The sequence below is a fragment of the Cygnus olor genome, chromosome 16 (assembly GCF_009769625.2).
Source record: "Cygnus olor isolate bCygOlo1 chromosome 16, bCygOlo1.pri.v2, whole genome shotgun sequence".
NCBI classification, from domain to species: domain Eukaryota; kingdom Metazoa; phylum Chordata; class Aves; order Anseriformes; family Anatidae; genus Cygnus; species Cygnus olor.
In genome coordinates, this window is record NC_049184.1 from 4,802,809 (window position 1) to 4,822,437 (window position 19,629).

General features: G+C 49.5%; 1 protein-coding gene across 2 annotated transcripts in view; it reads left to right on the forward strand.

Moving 5' to 3' along the window:
* Nucleotides 1-19,629, forward strand: part of TOX2 (TOX high mobility group box family member 2) — a 130,193-nt gene that overhangs the window by 84,274 nt on the left and 26,290 nt on the right. The window lies entirely within an intron of this gene.

Sequence of the window (19,629 nt, forward strand, 5' to 3'; positions counted from 1 at the left end):
AGTGTAATTAAAATATCAATTACACCGCGCCGACAGTTTGCCAAATAACTGGCTTTTGTGCACAGTAAACTTAATCACTCCTAAATCTACTCACAAGACCTGCTGCAATCTTGATGCCAAACTAGTACAACATGAAAACAGCATTTGCTAAAGCGCATCTTCAATATTACTTTGCGTAATGGTGCTGCACTCCATAGCTAGTATCATGTTCTGAAAATTATCTTTTAATGTACAATTTGTATTGCTGAGAAATGTCACTTACTTTGCAGAACGTCTTGCCGACATAAAATCCAAGATTTATTCCTGTCATTTTTTGTCTTCTGTGCCATGTTGATAATAAGAAGCCTACTTTGCGTGTGCAATGCTCATGTCAGTTTTGAAATTTGGGGCTTCAAAAAAGACAGTAGTATAAATAAAACATGATATAAATTAAAAATATAGTGGAAAATAAAATCTGTGAGTTACAGTAGCAGATAAGATGAATACAGCATGAAGGGGGGTTTCAGAACAATATCGAGTAACTGGAAGTATTCAGAGTAAATATGTTGAAGGTATGGGATGGACCTTTTTTTAAGAACAGATTCTGATCTTAAACCGTGTTCATCTCTGTATAACAGACATACAGATGGGTGCCTGTTACTTAGCCTGGTTTTAACCCTTTAGATCTGGCTTGTCTACCTCTCTGGCATGAGATTTTTTTCTTCTTTTTAGCAAACAACCCCACTTCAACAGTTTTTCTCTGTGAGGTTAAAAATGCATTTTACCCATGTCAGAAAGTCCTGCAATGAGACCAGGACACCTCCGTGCTTTGTCAAAGGACCGAGATGTTCAGATGAGGGTTTCTTTGGAGTCTGGGGTGTGGTTCTGGGGAAAGAGTGCCTGAGTGTTTCCAGTTCCCCATTTGTCATTTTGGCCCCAGTAGCTGGGAGCTGATGCCTACATGAGCTTCCCCAGCCCCCTGGGCTCTGGTGTACATGGGAGACTGGCTCTGCCATCTCCTTCCCTGTCCCTGCCATCTCCTTCCTTCCTACACCCATTTATAAAAGAGTAGGGGATGATTTAAAAACTAATAATGTTAGAAAAAATACAAAGGTTGAACAGTCAACTAGCAGTAAATGTCAGAATTACCTTTGCCCATGCGAACTTATTTGGGACATTGCAAATGTTCTCGCCTTTAATTGCAGACTGAGATGAATCATTTCAGACTATCTCTGCTTAAAGATTGGTCTTCCTTGGTGCAAAGGTCTGAGGTCCTGTTTGTACCTCAGAGGCCCTAACCCCTTTGGGAACAATAAGTAAAATCAGAGTAATGTGTTTCTGGGGACTCTCTGCTAACCAAGCCCCGTGTTTGGTTACGGTTAATTTGGTCACACTCGTTTAGTTGCACTAATTTTTGCATGTGAGCCGGTGGCACATACTATCTGAAGACTTCTTGTTGGCTGGGTCGCGCACAGGAAGGTATTTTCCAGGCAGCCATAATCCCCAAAGCACGTTTCTGCGTGCCTCGTCCCACGTCCTGTTCCTGCCCACGGCACTTCCGCGGCTGCGGGGGTGCAAAACGAAGCTGGGCTTTTACTGCCACTTGTCCAGGCTGGCAGTGCTGGTCTAATACAGAGCTGCTGGCTTGGCCAAAGAGGCACATCTTGCTCCATCCCACTGGGTGCTTGCATCATGCATTCCCCTTGTTCTCATCGTGTTGTGCCGTGCTCCCTGCTTGGCCACGTGCAATCATTTCCATGGGAACAGTGAGGAGAGGCGATGGCCGTGGGTCTGCGCCGTGCAGAAGAGCCTCTGAAAGGCACGAGATGATTTTACTGCGTGGCATGTCCTCTGCTGCGCTGCAAGCTTGTCATGCTCCCATATGCACCTACACCCCGCCTCACAACGCAACATAAAGTCATTTTGAAGTGCATCGTGCAGCTGAAAATAAAGAATAATTTGTGCCAGTTTCAACCAGCAGCACCTTGGCTGCAGGAGAACCTGTGTTGCCAGTTATCCCCGCAAATTAGCACGTTTGGCAACTCTTTGCCATCCATCTTGCACATTTTGATCAATGTTGCAGCCCATTTTTAATTGCCCCTATCCCCTCAATCAATCATATTTATCTCCTAGCTGTCATTCGTCTCCTCTTTGCGTGCTACCAGGTCGCATTAGCCTGCTCCAGCAATTACTCATTGCCCCAGATTTTCCCCACAGAAAAGGGGGGGGTCCCGTGCAACTTTTAGGCATTTTCCCAACCCAAATGCATGCTGTGCTACGTGGCTTGCTTTCAGTTGCCTTTCCAGAGGTTTCATACCCAAGTGGCCCTGTCATGGCTGGGTTAGGAGGCTGCAGCTCGGCTGCCACGAGCACATGCCCGGGGCAGGAGAGCACAGAAGGATGGAAATTTCCACAGCTTTTGTTTCAGCCATAGAGGTTATGATGACTATTCACTGCTGTAGGTGTGTGCACATCAAGTACGTCTTTTTTATTATTTAAATGGGAGCCATTTTTAGAGGCAAATAACAGAAAGTGCTTACAATAAAAATAATAGGCTGGAGCAGGCTTTGTTGTGCAACGAGGAGATCAAAGAGCTCCACCAGCCACGCGGCTGAGCACTGCGAGTGAAGGGAGAGAGGGTTTCTAATTGCTACGTAAGATTTCCTCAGCTGGTAAATATAAATGGCAATCCTAGCCTTTTTATAGGAGTTTTCTCCTGCCTGTGGACTCGGTGGGGTTTGCTGTCAGTGTGAATGATGGCGGAGAACGAGCAAGAACATGGAAGGGAATCTTCAGCCAGATTTCCCTTTCTTCACCCCAAATCTTGGCCGTTGGGTGGCTATGAAGCTGGGTGGGTCCAGCTGCCAAATTCACAGCCCCCAGAAGACCAAAAGGGTTGAACCTCCAAAGAGCACAGCTCCCAGCAGTCCTCCCCTCTGCCTCACTGGTACAGGCTGAAACGCTTCCCATCCCCACAGCCCAGGGAAAATCAAAGTTACCATTTAAATGAAGAATGCTGCTTGAGTCCTGCCTCTGTGAAGAGGTGTGGGATGCAATGTCAAGAGAAATTATAATGATTGCTACAGATGCAGCTTGTCACGGAAAGAGAAAAATGTTTCTGCATCTGATGCATGGCAGTGAGCCAGTTGGTAATGTTATATGTCCAAGTGTTTCACTTTGGCTCCGCCGGCTGGAAAGCATTCCTTAATGCTCTGCCTGGCTGTTATATTTGTCTCTCAGCTCTGCAGAATCCCATTACGAACCGTCCTTTTACACCATGGAAATTGTTTGGTCTCTCTGACCGGCCGTGTGAGGGAAGAAGAGGTGTATTGCTGCAATTCCTCAACATCTGTAGAAATTGCCAGCGTTATACTTCTCACTTACCTGTCCTGCAGTGGGCATTTCTCATTACAGATCGAGATGTCCTGTAAGCTGCACGAGGAAGCTGGTGACCACCTTGGGTGTTGCGGTGCTTGGGGAGCTCTTGGGGTGGCTGGCAAGCTGGGAGGGTGGTTCCTGCTTGTGGTGAGAGGCAAAGGCGGGTGGATTTGGGGTGAATTAGGTGTTCCAGCAAGCAGATGGAATAGGAAGAGCGGGGCCAGTCAGGGAATGGCTGCCCTGGTCAGAAACATTTTCTCTGGAGGAGGAGCATGTTTTGCCCAACTCTTTATGTTGTTGTTTTCTGCCTAACATTTGAAAGAGCAGCGCTTACAGACCCTCACACACCGAGATTTGGGGGTGTCTCTCATGGTTCTGCTGTGGCCCTGGGTGCTGTGTTCGTGCTGTGTTATTTATGATGCGGGATGTAAGCAGTGCGGGACAAAGCTGGGGGGTGACCCAGAATCGGATGTATTTGGAACAGAGAAAGGATGCTCTGCCTTGTCCTCCTGGGGGTCGTTGGTTGCCCACTGTGCAGCAGAGCTTCACCCCCCCGTGACACCCTGCAGCAGGAGATGCTCTGCAGCAGCTCTGAAGATTTGCCCTAAAGATGAAAACCAAGCAGTGGAGGCCCAGGCAGGAAGAAAACATTTCTTTCATCCTTCCCAAATGACTGAACTGGTGGAGTACTGGCTGTACTGGGACCCAGACAGATCACGCCAGGGAATTTGCAAGGTGGGTTACAGATATCCCAGTCCCACGCAGGGCACGGCCGCTTTGTAACTTCCTTCTTTTATAACCCAGCATCTGCGGCTGTGCCATGCTGCTTTACAAGGCAGAAATCCAATTCCTGAAGGGACGGAAGCCAAAGTTCAGCACGGAGCATTATGCCCTGATGCGGGTGTTGTGTTAATGCCAAGTGGAAGAGCAATATCTCTGCTGATTTATAGGATGTGTGCATGTGTGGCTAAGCAGTGTGGCTCAGTAAACATTTCCTCTGCTAACCTGGTGATTATTTGTTTTGTGGTAAGGACCAGCTCTGCCAGGCTGGCTGCGGAAGGGGCTGTCCTGTGGAGTAGCACAAGGTCTAGCACGGGGAATTTTTAAAAGTAATTTTTCTCCAGCTTCTCACAGTCCCAGAGATGAGATGTGACCTAACACGACTTCCCTGCTGTGAATTTCCACAGAATTTAAGAGGAGAAAAAGCCTAGATCTGCTAGGATCACACAGATGTACACTTCCAAGCCACATCCCGCAAGGAATGGTTTGTGTCTCCGTGTCTGTACACGCTGCTGTTGTGCGGTCGTGTCCTCAGGTTTGCACAGAAAAACGTGTCCATGTAAACCCTGCCTTTTGACTTTGTGCTTCGGGTTGAAAATCCAGGACTAAGTTGAGCCTCTTTTGAAAACATAGGTTTCATGATCCGTGATGGGTGACTGGGGCTGGAATTCTCCCCAGTGAGAGCTCGTCTCCTCCCCTTTCCCTGTACTTTCTCAGTGAAGCAGCAAAGCCAGGCACAGCACAGCGGATTGGGTTCGGTCTGCGGCAGCTCGGCCACGCCGAGTTGTTTGAGTCACTTGCCGGGAAGCACAGTGCTTCTCTGCGAGTGGAAGCGCCCACGAATCTAACATTGATTTTTACTCTGGCCCATAAACGGGCAAAGGGCTTAGTTATTGCAGCCTGTTTTTTGCTCTCGTGCCCGCTGGGTGATGCTGAAGCCCATCCGCTGCCCTTGGAGGTGTGTGCGTGGGAGCTGAGCCGGCTCCTTGCCTGGGGGGATTCGGGAGCGGAGCCCTCAAGAAAATTTTAAATCCCACTCCGCTGTATCCCTGTTTTTGCAGTGTTTGTGTTGCGCAGGAAGCTGGCCATACGGTCACAATGAATAGGTGTGAGGAAGCAGCCAGCAGTGCTTTAACGCCCAGTCAATCGCTTGGCACACTCGGATGCCACGTACCCCACGAATAGTGGTAACTGGGCTTCGGCTATAGCTTACATTTAAAGTTCACCAGGGAAAAATCAGACGAATAACTACAATTATTGCTGTAGCAAGATGGTTCCTTTGTAGTACATAATCTGCTGTAATTTAAAAAACATGGATCATTAAAATCAATACATATTGCAACCAGACTTCATGAGCTCGAGTCTCACTCTCACAAAGACGTGTCAGTCTTACCAAGAGCTGAGAGCCAAAGTTATGGAAAACAGCCTTAGCTCAAGGAAGGTTGGGCTTAATATTTCCTCCAAGAAACCTTTTTCTAGCTCGCTTCTTCCCTGTGTTGATCACTGGATAGAAATACAAGTATTTAACATGAGCGTAGCAGATTTCTGCAAAATTCAGTGTGGAAATAGGGCAGCCAACAGCGCCGCTAAGCACACGAGACGTGAGCGGCGTCTTGTTTATGGGGTTGTAACAAGCTTCTGTGCACAAAGCTCAGCTTTATGGCCCAAAGCCTCAGCTGGGAGCATGGCTCAGGGGCGCTTCCAGAGGACCTGTGCCTGCCAGCTCAGGGCTGATACAGCAACACCTGAATAGCACTCCGTGGGGAAAACTGAGGGCACCTGGCCACACTGCAAATGGACATTTAGGTGGCTTCAAAGCCCAAAAGACCAAAAACATGCAGACAGAAAGGAGAAATCCACTGCCGTGATGGAGATGGGGCTAGAGGCACTGAGTATAGACAGTGCTGGAGGGTCTGACAAGGGAGTTTTGAAAAGTTCTTAAGAGATAGTAGCTTACAGAGTCCATAGGGGAAAAAATAAACAAATACAAAGAAATACCAGGTTTTGCATCTGAAGCCAAGAATAAGGTTGCCAGGTGCTGGGCAGTGTCAGGTTGAGTCATGAACAGAAAAACCGCTAAGCAATGAGCCTGGCCATTTTGTTAAAAACATTGCAAATCTGGAAAATGCCAACAGTAATAAGCCAGCCTTGTGGAGTGAGAGATGGGGTGGGAGTCACTCGCCCAGCCTGAATTAGTCACCCAGCTTTCTGTGGCAGTGGAGAGGCAGAGGCTCTTCTGGAGTGTAACCCATTGGACCTGCCTGAAATATTGCTGTGGGATGGAGCACGTGTCTCCGCGGGGATTTGGGGAGAGCTGGACACCCAGCTCCGATGCACTAGTCCACATTTTAGGTGCCTGCATTTGCACAGATGTTGATTTTTCCAGCTATTCAGCCGAGAGGATCAGTTGCATGTAGCAAGTGAAGGTTAATAAACTACTTCATGTTCTGTCTGTTTGCAACACACCGAAGAGCCACAAGCCATGGACAGGGCAAGGAGCAGCTGAAGCGGGGAGCGTGGTCCTGCCATGGGCAGTGCCGGGCTGCGCAGTGCTGCAGCTCTGCCCAGGGCGGGCGGGTTAGCTGCGTAGGGGAACCGCGTTCACAGGCAGGGAGCATCCTCTGGGGACACGAATGCAGCCAGCGCATGTCCTGCCCTTGGATAAGGGGTAAGGGATGTCAAGGAGTTCGGGGAGGTACCAGGACCCCCTGGCAGATAGCATCGCCGGTGTGAGAAGGTCCGGTCATGTGCAGCTGTGGAGGGGATAAGGGACAGCTTGAACTCTGCATCGATCCTGGGGCCTTGAGCAAGAACCTGGAAAGAAAATGTTTGTATTGTCTGTGAGGCTGTGAGGTCCCGTGGGAGCAAAAGGGGATCTGTCTCATTTGGGGTCGGGAAGAAGAAGCTGCGAGCTGAACGGAGCCAGGAGCAGTTTCCAGTCTGTGTGAATGGAAAATGCAGGGCTGGGGGAGTTGCGGCAGAGCCTGCAGGAGCTCAGCCCTTCCTTGGGGACCCGAAGCCCAGGTCTGGGAGCAGAAGGGGGAGCGGGGCTGAGTCAGGCACTGACATCACGGAGCGCTGCAGCTCCGAGGCTCACGTCAGAGCTGAGCCGCGTGGTTACAGGAGGCTGCCTGGCTTTTGGTATTCCGGGAGAGCTGCTGCAGGGGCAGAGAAAATTATTCATGGATCAAGAAAGAAAGGCATTAGCAGTACAAAGTGTCATGATTTCCTCTGTTCTACCGCAAGGTTGAAACAAGATGCCAGCTGCAGTACATGAGAAACAGCTTGAAGAAACACCAGCAGAAATACACTGATTATTCTTGAAAGCCCCTTGCAATTCAAGCCAGGGTATCGCTTACTAATTTGTGGGGAAGTGCAGCGGGTGCACGGCCCTCCGCTGACTCGCAGGCGGCTGATCTGCAGCAGGAGGCACCGCTACAGAAGAGCGTGACAGTCGCGTGCTCTCTGTCACTGGAAATCAAGGTTGGAAACAAACAGAGGAGCTGCCAGCAACCAAGCCACTATTAAGAGATGCCAGGCCAGCTTTTTGTCTTAGAGGAATATTTAAAAAAAAAAAAAAAAAAAGGAGTGTAAAGTTGATAGAGGAGATCGTGGTTCCTCCCATGCACAGAGGGGAATAGAGGAGAGAATAATCTTCTCCTGGGGAGTCAAATTCAGATCCCGACAAGCAAATGCTGTGCTGAATGTTGGGTCCCATGATGAAACCATACTTTAAAAAAAGCAGCAAGTACAAAAATATGTTAATGCCTGAAATTTCTTACCAGGGTCTGAACAATTGTGGGTGTTAGATTTTGGCAGGGTATTGCCAGCGAAGCCGTGGGTTGTTGGCATGAGTCCACCGTGTCTGACAGTGGAAGAAAGTCACAGCAGGTAGAAAAAACTTGCAGGCGTCTGCCGGCAGTACCTGTGAATGCCTTTCAGGGGTATGAAAATGTGGATAGCTTGTCATGGGCAGAAGCACATATGGAAGTTGCTGTCCTTGACACTGGGTATAAAAACCTTCAAGTGACCCTAAGGCCATTCGAATGCCTTGGTGCAGTCATAACTGTGTAATGAAGCAAACAGACCAACTTTGCTGTGTACGTGAGAATGTCCTGGCTGTTTTTTTCCTGGAAGCAAAGCTCCCTAGACCTGGCTGCAGAAGCTGCTCTCCTATTGACCAGCGTGGCTCATGGTGATCTTTGTCCCTGCAGTGCCGAGGAGGTGCGAATCTCCTTCTGCCTGGCAGAGCATCCCACAGCGCTCCAGTGCATTCAAATCTAAGGATTTGCCCAAGAAAATACTCGGCAGCCCCGTGCAATGCCGAATTGCTGCTACTGCATCTCTGCTCCCTTGGCTCTCGTGTCACCCACCCTTGTTGGCAGGAGTGGCAGCTGGGGGGGAAATGTTTTAACTTACAAACTAAGCCGACGTTATGTGGTGCCGCTGAAAAGCCGCAGATGCAGCATCCCGCGATGCCACTCTTACAGTCTCTGCTCAGAGCAGGACTGTGCTTTGAAATGAAAAAGTTCAGTCTTAAAATAGAAAACCACACTGAATTATACAGCCACTTGATAATTATTTTTTGAGCGCTGCTGCTAAAAACGCCCCATCAAAAGACAAGAGTGCCATCAGGCTACCGCACCCAGGGAGCTTACTTCCAGCTGCGTTTTATTTCCTAATTTGGGCCAGTCTTTTGGCAAGACTCAAGATGGGGGAGTAAATATTTACAGCTCTGCCTCCCCACTTCCACCTCTTGTGCAGCGGAGCATCGCGCAGGGCACCCATGGGTGCCACCTCAGGGCACACTGCATGCTCGGAGGCAAACAGGAGGGAAAGAATAGCCACCCAGTATTAATTATCACTAGGCAAGTTTTGCCTAATTGCATTGTCTCTCTTAAGGCAACGACACAAATATTTATGAGTGGGACTTTTTAATTCTCATTGTAATCAGTGACATAAATAGGTAACACCTTCAAAAAGAGTAAATAAAAATGTGTAAACACAGGCTCGAGCACAAACTATCGAGCAGTGTGCAGTAAAACATTCCAGTGTTTATTGTATTAATTGAATATTCATGAGATGCCAATTTAAATTACAGTTCACAACTGTTGCTGTGTCTAATGAATAATTTAAACAAGTGTGGCCAAAGAGATTTCAACGCTGCATTAGCAAACTGCAAGGGATTAAGCAACAGAGAATTTATAATTAGCTTTGTATATCCTATAATAAATTCATTGGAAAGATGGTTTTAATTATCCCACATGTTAATTCAGAATTGAGTGCATTAATTTTCGATCGAACAGTAACCCTTTCTTCCCAGGTAATGTATTTCTTCTTCGTTTTCTACATGCCAGGAAATTGCAAGTGCAGAAATTGCCCATCCTTGCACAGTCCATCTGTGGTGACACAGCAGTTGCACCGTGGCCCCGGGCTGCAGGGGGCTGCACATTTCGCATTCAGAGCTGAGGATGCTCAGAGCGAGGTCAAATCCCTCCCCAGGGGTCGGGATCCCAGAGTCCTACTCCTCCCGGGTCTGTCTGCTGCTGCGTGTCCTCTTTGATGCTCTTATGGCTACTTGGGAAGTGCTGTCTGCTCTGGGAAAACGTCTGCAAAAGTGGTGCGAGTTTTTGGCAGTCGTCTCCGATAAGCAGCCTTAAGTTTTTGTTTGAATGCAAGGATGTGTGTCAATAAAACACCGAAGTTCGAGCTGAGCTTGCTGCATTTGTTTTAGAGCAGAACAGCAACCCGGTGGGGTTTGCTGAGTCTGGGAGAAAACTATCAAAGTGGAATTGGAAGCAGAACGCTTTTCTCTTGGAAACTCGTAGGAAGGCTTTGTGCTGCCGCGGAGTTCCTTGCACGTGGCTGAGCTGTAGTGGAAACAGCTGAAACTTGGGAGAACCGAGTTGTTGTGGGAGACGTCCTGATGAGAGAGGGCTTTTCTGCTTGGCAAGCTCACCAAGTGCTTTTTCTGCAGGAGACAGGCACGTTCACTTCCAGCGGTGCGAGGGGAGCAACCCTGTGCTGTGGCACCTGGAGGGGAGGTGAAAGGGGACGGCGATGTCCTCAGAGCAGGGAGAGCTGAGTCCTGATCAGCCACGAGCCCCGTGGAGGTGCCCAGCCCTTCCAACGGCGAATATTTTCTGTGCTCGCCCATCCTCACGTCCCGTCCTTGCTGCATGGTTCGCTTGCTTTCAGAGATCCTACTGGAGATGTTCCCGTTGCCTGTGGGCCGTGCCCCATCTATCAGGTCAGGGCAATGGGTCCGAAGCCAAGGAGGAGCTGGTGCAGGGGCCGGGGCTGTCCCAGGCAGCCTCCAGCCTTACCCTGAGCCTTCAGGTGCTGCTCTAGTGCCTCTGCCTGTGGGTGGCTGGAGTTCTTTAAGTTGATAAATGTGTGGCATCAGTGTAATGCAGTATGTTGTCATTGACATTTATTGATTGAACCCTGGGACTCCATTGATCAAGCTCCCCAGTGCTGGCTTGTAATCCCGGTGGAAAAAATCAAACCTGTAATGGGGTCGTGCATTACTCGAGGTTTTCCACCAGTGGGTTATATGTTTTGGGAGGGAAGAGGTTTCACTGGCCCAAATCCCAACCATTTCCTGCATTAAATGAAGACTGGAGGTAGGAGTGCCTGTTACTGTGACGATCCAGTTTGGGCAGAGCCAAGCCTTGTTAAATGCGGTGTCGTTCACATCCAGGAGTTGGCTCTGTTAATGCTGGAGGCAGAGAAAGGAATCTCTTGGGTGCCTGTTATCCATCACAAAGAGGCCCAGTAGGACAGGCACACTGCTGGACCAAGCAGCCTTTCGCCCGTCCTTAATGCAACACAGCTAACCCAATAAAACCTACTGCACAGAGCAGGCAACGCAGCAGCTCAGGTTAAGGTTGGTGCAGGAGCCTAAATAAACACTCCCAAACGCTGTATAGCTTTAATTCTGCATTTATGTTGGGTTTTGCATGTCTGTAATTTGTGCTAGAATAGCATCTGTGGTTATATTAGCTACTGAAAAAATGAGAAGGGTTTGCTGTTGGCAGGAGTCAGAACAGGAGTTACCACATCTGTCTCTCGTGGCAGGAGCCGACGCTCGAGTTTCTCTTCTCTGCTACCTCCTGCAATTAGTCTTGTGCGTACAGCATCATTTGGGCTTTTTGCACCTATTTTAAAAGTGTTTAGCATTTGCTCTAATTAAAGACGAGCAAATAACAGACTGTGCCTTCTGTTAACGGTTTATGTGATGCAGCAAAGTCACCGCAGAGCTTGCTGCTCGCGGAGGTTCCCCTTAGCAGAGCAGATCTGTGTTCTGCTGGCGGGGAGCTGATGGGCAGGGCATTCACTGGCCTGTCTCACACGGCTCTGGCAGAGCTGGATTTTCCGACACAAGTAGTTTCTCAACCAGCATTCAGCCTCAGAAGCATCCTCCTTCCCTGGATGATGGTCTTCCTGATCATAAGTGACTCTTACGAAACACTTATTACAAGCCAGCACAATAATCCCAGCCGCACTTGGCCACAGAGAGGCATGAAGTTGGGGGTCAGAAAGGGAGCAGCTCACTGCAGGTGTGCTGGGGAGGTGATGTGCTTTGTGTGCAGGTGTGGTACCAGTGCTGGGGGACTCGGCTCTTCCTAATACTGCCGGCATTTCTTGTGGTACTTGAAAAGTGGGTTGTTAAACTTTCCAATAAAAGAAAAAAAAAAGCTTTTAAAATTCATTCACAGAGTTTAGTCCCACAGGGATGATTTCTCTGTGTAGTCTTCCCATTTTCCTGTTGTGTTCCAAAATTGCTTCTTTTTTTTTCTTCTTCATCTTCTTCTTCCTCTTCTTTTTTAATGCTCTGTGCAATAAAACTCGGAGGCCTGTCATTACTTTTGAGTATATTGCTTTATGTGAATGCAATACCTAAAACGTCTGCGAAGAGCCAGGAGAGACATAAAGCGAAGTGAACTGTGCTGTGCAGAAAGGCCCCAGTAATCCATGGGAGCTGGGAGATGCCATGGGAGCTGGTGAGGCCAGCACGGCCGGGGTGCTTCCATGCTGTGGGGCTGCCTCTGGGGGTCCCGGGGGAGCGGGAGGTGCCCAGGAACAAAGCCCGGGAGCTGCAAAGCTCCTGCATTGCCCAGTGTCTTTCTCCACCTAACGTTAAGGTCCCTGCCCCTCTGCCGGGCTGGGGACGTGCTCAGTCCTGGCAGGGACAGGGACAGGCACACACGACAGGGCGCAATTCAGTGCAAGGCTGCTCCCACTGTGCTTCTGGATGGTAGAAGGGCCATCTCCTGTACTCATCGTGCTCCTTTTTCCATTTTGCTCCTTCTTTGTGTCCTTTTTTTTATTTTTTTTGTTTTAGTTTTTCATTTGTTTGTTTAGTTTTTTGTTGTTTGTGGTGGTGGTGATTTTTTGACTTTGTCATCTGTTTTGTAGGGAATGTGAATGGATGCCCAATCCATTCTTTTCTGAGAAATTGAATTCTTACTGTCTTGCCAGCCCCTCTGCCTTGCTAGGAGTGCCAGGAGTGTCAAAGTGTTTGCAGAGGCAGAGCCCACAGAGTGGGACTTCCACCCATCTCAGCAGTTAAAAATCTTAAAAAGTAGGCTCAGCTGTAATTCAAGACCTACAATAACTTAGAATCATAGAATCATAGAAAAATTAAGGTTGGAAAAGACCTCCAAGATCATCTGGTCCAACCATCCCCCTATTACCAATGTCACCCACTAAACCATGTCCCTAAGCACCAGGTCCAACCTTTCCTTGAACAGCCCCAGGAACGGTGACTCGACCACTTCCCTGGGCAACCCGTTCCAAAGCCTGACCACTCTTTCTGAGAAGAAGTGCCTCCTAATTGTTTTAATTGTTGAAGAGTAGTGCTCTTTGTTCAATTCTTTAATTGTTGAAGGGTAGAGGCATGACGTTTCCGTTTTTCCAACCAGGGACATCGTCCGAATGCCAGGACTTTTCAGCTCAGATGGGGGGAGGCTTGCCAGTTCCCTCAGGACCCTGGGATTCATGTCATCAGCTCCCATAGACCTGTACCTGTTTAGATTCATCATGTGGTCTTGAACCTGCTCTTCACTTACAGAGAGTGGGACTTTGATCCCCCAGCCTCCATCTACGGGTTCAGGGAAATGAAAGACTTGGGAAGCCCGTCTACCAGTGCAGACGGAGGCAAAGAAGTTGCTGAGTACCTCAGCCTTCTCCATGTCGGTCATTACCAATTACTCAGATATACAAACTCACTCCTAATATAAGAAATTAGCCACCTATAATCGCTTATACACTACTATTTTCATCCCTCGGTCTATTTTCACAAATGTTAAAGGTGCATGGTGGCCCTCGGGGACTCCTCCTGTCACCCCAGAGCAGCAGCCCGAAGGGAGCCGGGTCCTCTCTTGTGCTGTTCCTCGAGGCTCTGTGCAGAAGGGATGCCACCTCTCGCACAAGGGCTGGGGGATGGGAAAGAAGCACTCACGCAACCCCTGAGAATTGGCAAGAGTTGTTTATTGCCGGGACATCTTGCAGGAAAGCCTGCGGGATCTGTGGTGTTTGGTGGCTCCAAGCTAATGCTTGGGATGGAGCCTGAGCAACGAGTAGGGAGCTGGGCGGGCACTCCTGCGACGTTGTTGGTACTCTCGGGTGGAAGAGAGCAACGACATGCTGCGGTAGTCCCAGGTCTGTTCTGGTGGAGGTGGATCCACTTCCATTTGTTCCTCCACATCTTCTGGTGGATTCATCTCCATGGGCTCCACAGTCCTTGGCAGGAGGACAAGCCAGTCTTTGCCTGGGACTGCCCAAACGGGATGCCTTCCATTTGGAATGTTTTTAGGCCAAGGTGCCGAAGCAGGGGGTCATCCAGTTCCACCCCCGGGTCCCATGCCAATGTCAGCTTGATTTTCATGCATGGGTTCGAGGCTGCCATCTGTTTTACGGCCATGCCTGGGTCCCACGCTCCATTCCAGACTATGGGCACGCCTCTGCTCCCCACGGCTCTCTGCCTGATGCTCCTGACTTTGCTCCACACCACCGTTGTGCCTACGGCAAGGCCCAGGCCCCCTGTCACTGGGTGTTCAAGGGGACGGCCTGTTCCCCGCGTCGTTGCGGTACCTGTGGTACCGCTTATATGTGTCTGCGGGTTGTGCGCCAGAGGTCTCTAGAGCACTGGTGTCTCTTGTGCTGCTGGCGCTATCCCTCCGCCCACGACACATCTCCTTCGTGTTAACTGCATTCCTTCTTGGTGCTTCTTTGGAAGGCATCGCTGTCCCGGCACACCAAGGAGGGCCGCTTCTCGCCTTGCTGCTTCTAGTCATCTTCCTGCCGCATACGCCGGCTGTCAGAGGAGCTAGTCGCTGAGCGAGTGGTGGCCAGCTGCAGGGGGCCTGTTTTATAGGGCCCGCAGCAAAGGCGGGGCAGTGGTGGCCACTGTGACCTGAGCAAGCCTCTGTGATGGAGTGGCCCACGCGTGCCCAAAGGCGGCTGTGTTGGGAGCAGCCTGGAAGATGCCCTCACGTGGAAGAAGGAGGAGGGTTTGTGGGGCTTAGGGCCATTTGCATGAAACCAGGTCTCTGCTTCTTGGGAATCTGTTCGTGCTTCTCAAATCCTGTGAGACAGATTTGCAGGGCAAGTGATGGTCCCCATGAGCACTGAAGTGCGCAGCTGAGGAGCAGGTCCGCAGTCAGAGGTGACCTGCAAGGCACGGCCAGGGACCCCCTGCAGCAATAGGTGACCCTGGGAAGCATGCAGCAAGCCCCACTATCGAGACATTTATTTTCTTAGGTTTTAACCATGGATTCTGAATACACCTTCCTGCCTGTATCCCTGGGATTAAAAAGTTAAAAACAAAAATTAAAGAAAAATTTGAGGTCAGGTTGATGGTTGGATGTGATCATCTTGAAGGTCTTTTCCAACCTAAATGATTCTGTGAAAATCGGATGGATGAATAGGTCTCACGCTGGAGAGATTTTCCCCTTGCTTCCCCTGGGGATAGCTTTGCCTCACCCCTATAATGCGATAAAAGCACTGCCTGGGATGGTTTGTCTGCTCCTCCGGCCATCCTGAGCGCGGGGACATTTGGAGCAGTGGGATCTGAGGGCTGCAGCTCGGCCCCAAACCCTGCCCTTCACGCACGCTGCACAAGGTGGGGTGTGCAGGGCGCTGGGCACCGTGCTTTGAACCTGTGCTTTGCAACTCCGTGCTGGAAGGCACTGAAGACTTCCATACCATGGCGCTCTGTGACCCCCAGAGGCAGTCCTGGGGCTCCCCCTCCACAAACACCTTCCAGCAGCAGCCCCAAAAGCCCTGGAGTCCTCCTGCACCCACAGCACAGGGGCAGGAGGTGGTACCCGATGGGATCTGGCTGTCCCCCTGCTGGCATCCCCGGCAGCATGGTCCACACCGATGTCACCACTGCGCCTCGTGTCCCCAGGCGGGTGGGCATGGAGCAGCTCCTCCCGTACAATTCCTCCCGCAGAGGGTCTCAGCCCCGCAGGCCTCGCACTGCAGGGATTTCTCATCCACCCCCTTTGCTGCTTCTCGCTGGCTCTTGCCAGCAGACACAAAGGGATGTGACAAATCATTAAGCTTTATATCCCTGTGGGGTGGCAGGGGGCTCGGGACCTGGTGCTCTTCAATATTTTCCTGTTACCTGGAAGTTCTAGCCCCTGCTTTGGGGACGTGGTGGCATCATGCCTGGGTGAGTGGCAATTGCCTTCATCTACAAGTGTTTTTTTGAAAAAAACACTAAATAACATATTCAGAAAACACACTGAAAGTGAATGGAGTAGATGATTTGCAAAAGTTTACTGAATTATCAGGCTTGGTCTTTAACCATAAAAAAATGTACTTTAAAAAAAGGAGCACGAGGGGAGCTGTGGGGCTGCCAAGGGTCAGCTGCAGGAGTTGTACCCTTCAGGACTGGGATTCGGGATGGGCCGAAACCTTGCAATACTTTGGTCTTAAGAAGCAATGTGCCAGCTGGGGTGCGGGTGCGTGGTGGTGCTGGGATGGAGCACAGTGGTGCAGCTAGCCTGGTTTGTCTTCCAAAACCCAGAGGCGCCTTTCAAACCATACATTTGTGCTGGCACCTGGACTGGCACCTGGGTGGCACGTCCTGGGAGTGGCAGCTGGACTCCTTGTGGGCTCCTCTGCTGCACAAGCCCACGATCCTACTCTTGTTGGCAAACGACCGTGATGGACAGTTGTATCACATGAAAACAACAGAATTCGGTTCATGCCGTCCCGAGCTGCTCTGTGCCTCTTGGCTGTGCCCTTCCAGCACGGGGAGCGATGGGAATATTAATGAGGGATATTTCCCGTTTGCCGAGCAGTCTCCATCCTGTTTTGCACCGCTGTTCTCACCCAGAAGTTACAGTAATCTTCATAACGAGGTGTTAATTGTGTTCGGAGGACTCTTTCTCCCCGTAATAGCAGGATATCGTGCCGCTGGGTCACAGGCTGTCACAGTGCTGGGGGCGGATTGCCAGGCAGGTGCCTTCTAAGCCCAGTCCTTCGTCCTGCCTTTCCCACCTGCCAGGGAGCTTCTCTTTGGGGACAAACAGTCAGTTCTCTCTCACTTGGAGGGATAACTGAGCTAATGTCTGAGATGCTGAATGTACAGCCTGAGTTTCCAGGCCGCATTCAGGCACAGTGCTTGCAGGAGCATGGGGCCATGGTCCAGGCTGCTGGTGAGGACCATGGAAATAGGAGGCTTCTCTCGCCCTTCCTCCTAGGTAGTGGTGCAAAGCTGTCGTTAATGTGCTAGGAAGGTTTTTGTGTGGTTTGGTGTTACTATTATTAAACTACACAGTATGTTGGTCACTGCTGCTTTGATTAAGGAGAGGAACTGCATTGGTGCTGAGTCCCCACCAGCTCATGCAGAGGTGGTCGAGGCTGGAAGAGACCTGGAGCAATTTAAGCAGCACTAGAAGCAAATCTAGTGGATTTGTTATCCTCTAGCAAATCTGGAGGACACAGACAGATGCCACTGAACCAGGAGAAGCCCTGGGAGCCTGCTCTGGGGTCAGCTGCATGGCTTTGTGCTTTACGCTCCTGAGCACTAGGTTTGAAGCTGCCAGTATCAATTAGAAAGGTCGGGGGTTCAAATTAGGTAGCATTTAAGGCAGACCATAAAACTCTCTTTTCTCAAATATATCTGCTCAAATCCTCTTTAAGTTAGCACATCGAGCTAGTTTGTCTGGCTTGAAATAACTGAGCAAGGAGCTCTCGGTACCACTGATGCTGATACTCAGTAATTCCTGGAATACTGGGGAGGCTCTGGAGGACAGAAGAGAGCTAATGTGCAAATATTTAAAAAGGGAAACAGAACAGCCCAGGTAATTACAGCCCTGTCAGTCTGCCATCAATCCTCAGCAAAATAATGGAGTGGCAGATCCAGGCCTCAATTAATAAAGAATTAAGGGAAGGTAATATAATTAATGCCAATCAACATGGGTTGATGGAAAACAAATCTTGTCAAACTAACTTGATATCTTTTTTGATGAGATTACAGGTTTGGGTGCTAAAGGTAACAATGTTATCATAATATATTTAGGGATCTGCAAGACATTTGACTTGGAAGCACAAAGGGTATTGAGAAAGTTAAACAATGCAAAAAATCAATATTATACGCATGTGGTAGATCAGCTTGTCACTGCTCCTTCCCGGAGTTTGTTATATATTTGCCACTGAAACCATTAAATAATCACCAGTGAGATTTGTGGATGGTGCAGCAAGTAGGCAAGATATGATAGAGGTGCAGAGCTTTCTGCATGGCCGGGTAAACTAACCACAAGTGTCAACATGCATTTGGGGAGCCAGTGCTGTCCCACCTGCAGGAGGGAAAGTGTTTGGAGATGAAGACCTTTCTCCTTGGCGATGGCTCTGGAAGGGTGGGGAGCACCCATGCTCCGAGGTGGGTGCTGGCTGCAGGGCAGGTCACATCCGTGACCTGAAGAACTGTGAAACTGAGAGCTGTGCATTCAAATGTGCCCTAGAGCAAGTCTGCGCCACAAAAACATGTTTTTTACATCGTGAATGTGGATTCGCTCTCTTTGTTGCCTGGCTCTGAAGTCAGAGATGCTCCTTACAAACCTGTAACTGTAAAACCTCTTCCTGGGTTCGATGGAGAAAAACTGCAATTCTGATACAGTTCCCAAAAAAGTCCTTGTGCCCAAACCCAAAGCAGGCACCTGGTGCACAGGGGATGCTCGGCCCCAGCATCCCGGGGGGAGGTGCAGCCATAGCCAGGACCCCCCCTGCATGCAGAAAGGCTCTGCCATGGGATGGGTGCCCCCCAGCCCCTACAAAATGAACTGCTTCCTTTTTAAATCCTCTGCTACTGTTGCCCTCATATTTATAATAGGATGATCAGTGGAACCAAAGATGTGGCTGTTACTTTAAAGGATAAATTAGTTTGACTCTTAACTCAATAATTAAAACTGTTATGGCTATGAGCCTGCAGGGATAATGTACTATTATTATAGTCATTTGTTTCAATTAAATGCTTACTGATTTTACAATAGCAGCTGGGCACCTGTGTGAGATAGCTATTACTCTGAACAAGACATCTCAAATTCCAGCAGAAATTTGTCACCGCACTAAAGCATTTTACATAGACCATGAAAGTTTATTAGGAGCAGTTACAAATCGGGAAGAGGAGGGGTGGTAATTGGGGATATATTTTCTTATCAGCTTCCCTCTCTCCCTCTCTCTCTCTTTTTTAAGTAAATCATCTTTAAGCATTTCAGCTATGGTGATGCGTTTACATTTAAACTTCAATACAGGAAAAAGCCTGCTGGGAAAACTTGGCTTCAAAGCTGTTCAGCAGCTGATTTCTCTCCCTGGTTGCTTGTGATTGTAATGGCTTGTTCTCAGGAGCAGACCCGAGGGTTCCCAAACCGCAGCCTTGAGCCTCATCACAACGGCGCTTGGGTGCCCGCGCTGCAGAAGGGTGGCTGGTCCTTCTCCATGGAGCGCAGAGCCCGTGCCGTTTGTCAACCCGTTCTTCTCTCCTTAGGATTAGCTGGAGCCTTTATAGGACTGATATGCATATTCATTAAAAAAAAAAATATTGTGGGAAAAAAAAGAAGCTGTCTTTGAGTTAGTGCAGCCTTTGGGAATCTGCTAAGTAAGATGCACTTAATTACTTCAGCTATGACTACAACACATTTCTCTCCTGTCTCCTCTGAGATGTAAAGCAGCTACTCGGTGGAGGCTGCGAATACGCCTCAGGCCTGTGTCAGCGTCGCACAGTGACCTTGTTGCACCGAGTGGTGCATGGCACGGGCAGGATCTGACCCGGCTCTGGGACCACCCCTCCTGGTGGCAGAGTTAATTGTAGTTGTATATAATTAACATGTCCTGATGGCGGACACTGCTGGGGTGCTCTGTTTTGCCATGGTCACAATTTCATTTGTCATTTGCTGACCTAACAAGGCCATTTGCTGCAGGGGAGCAGCTCTGAGCCCTGCCCTAGGTGTCTCCTTCCTTGGGGCTGTCTGGGGT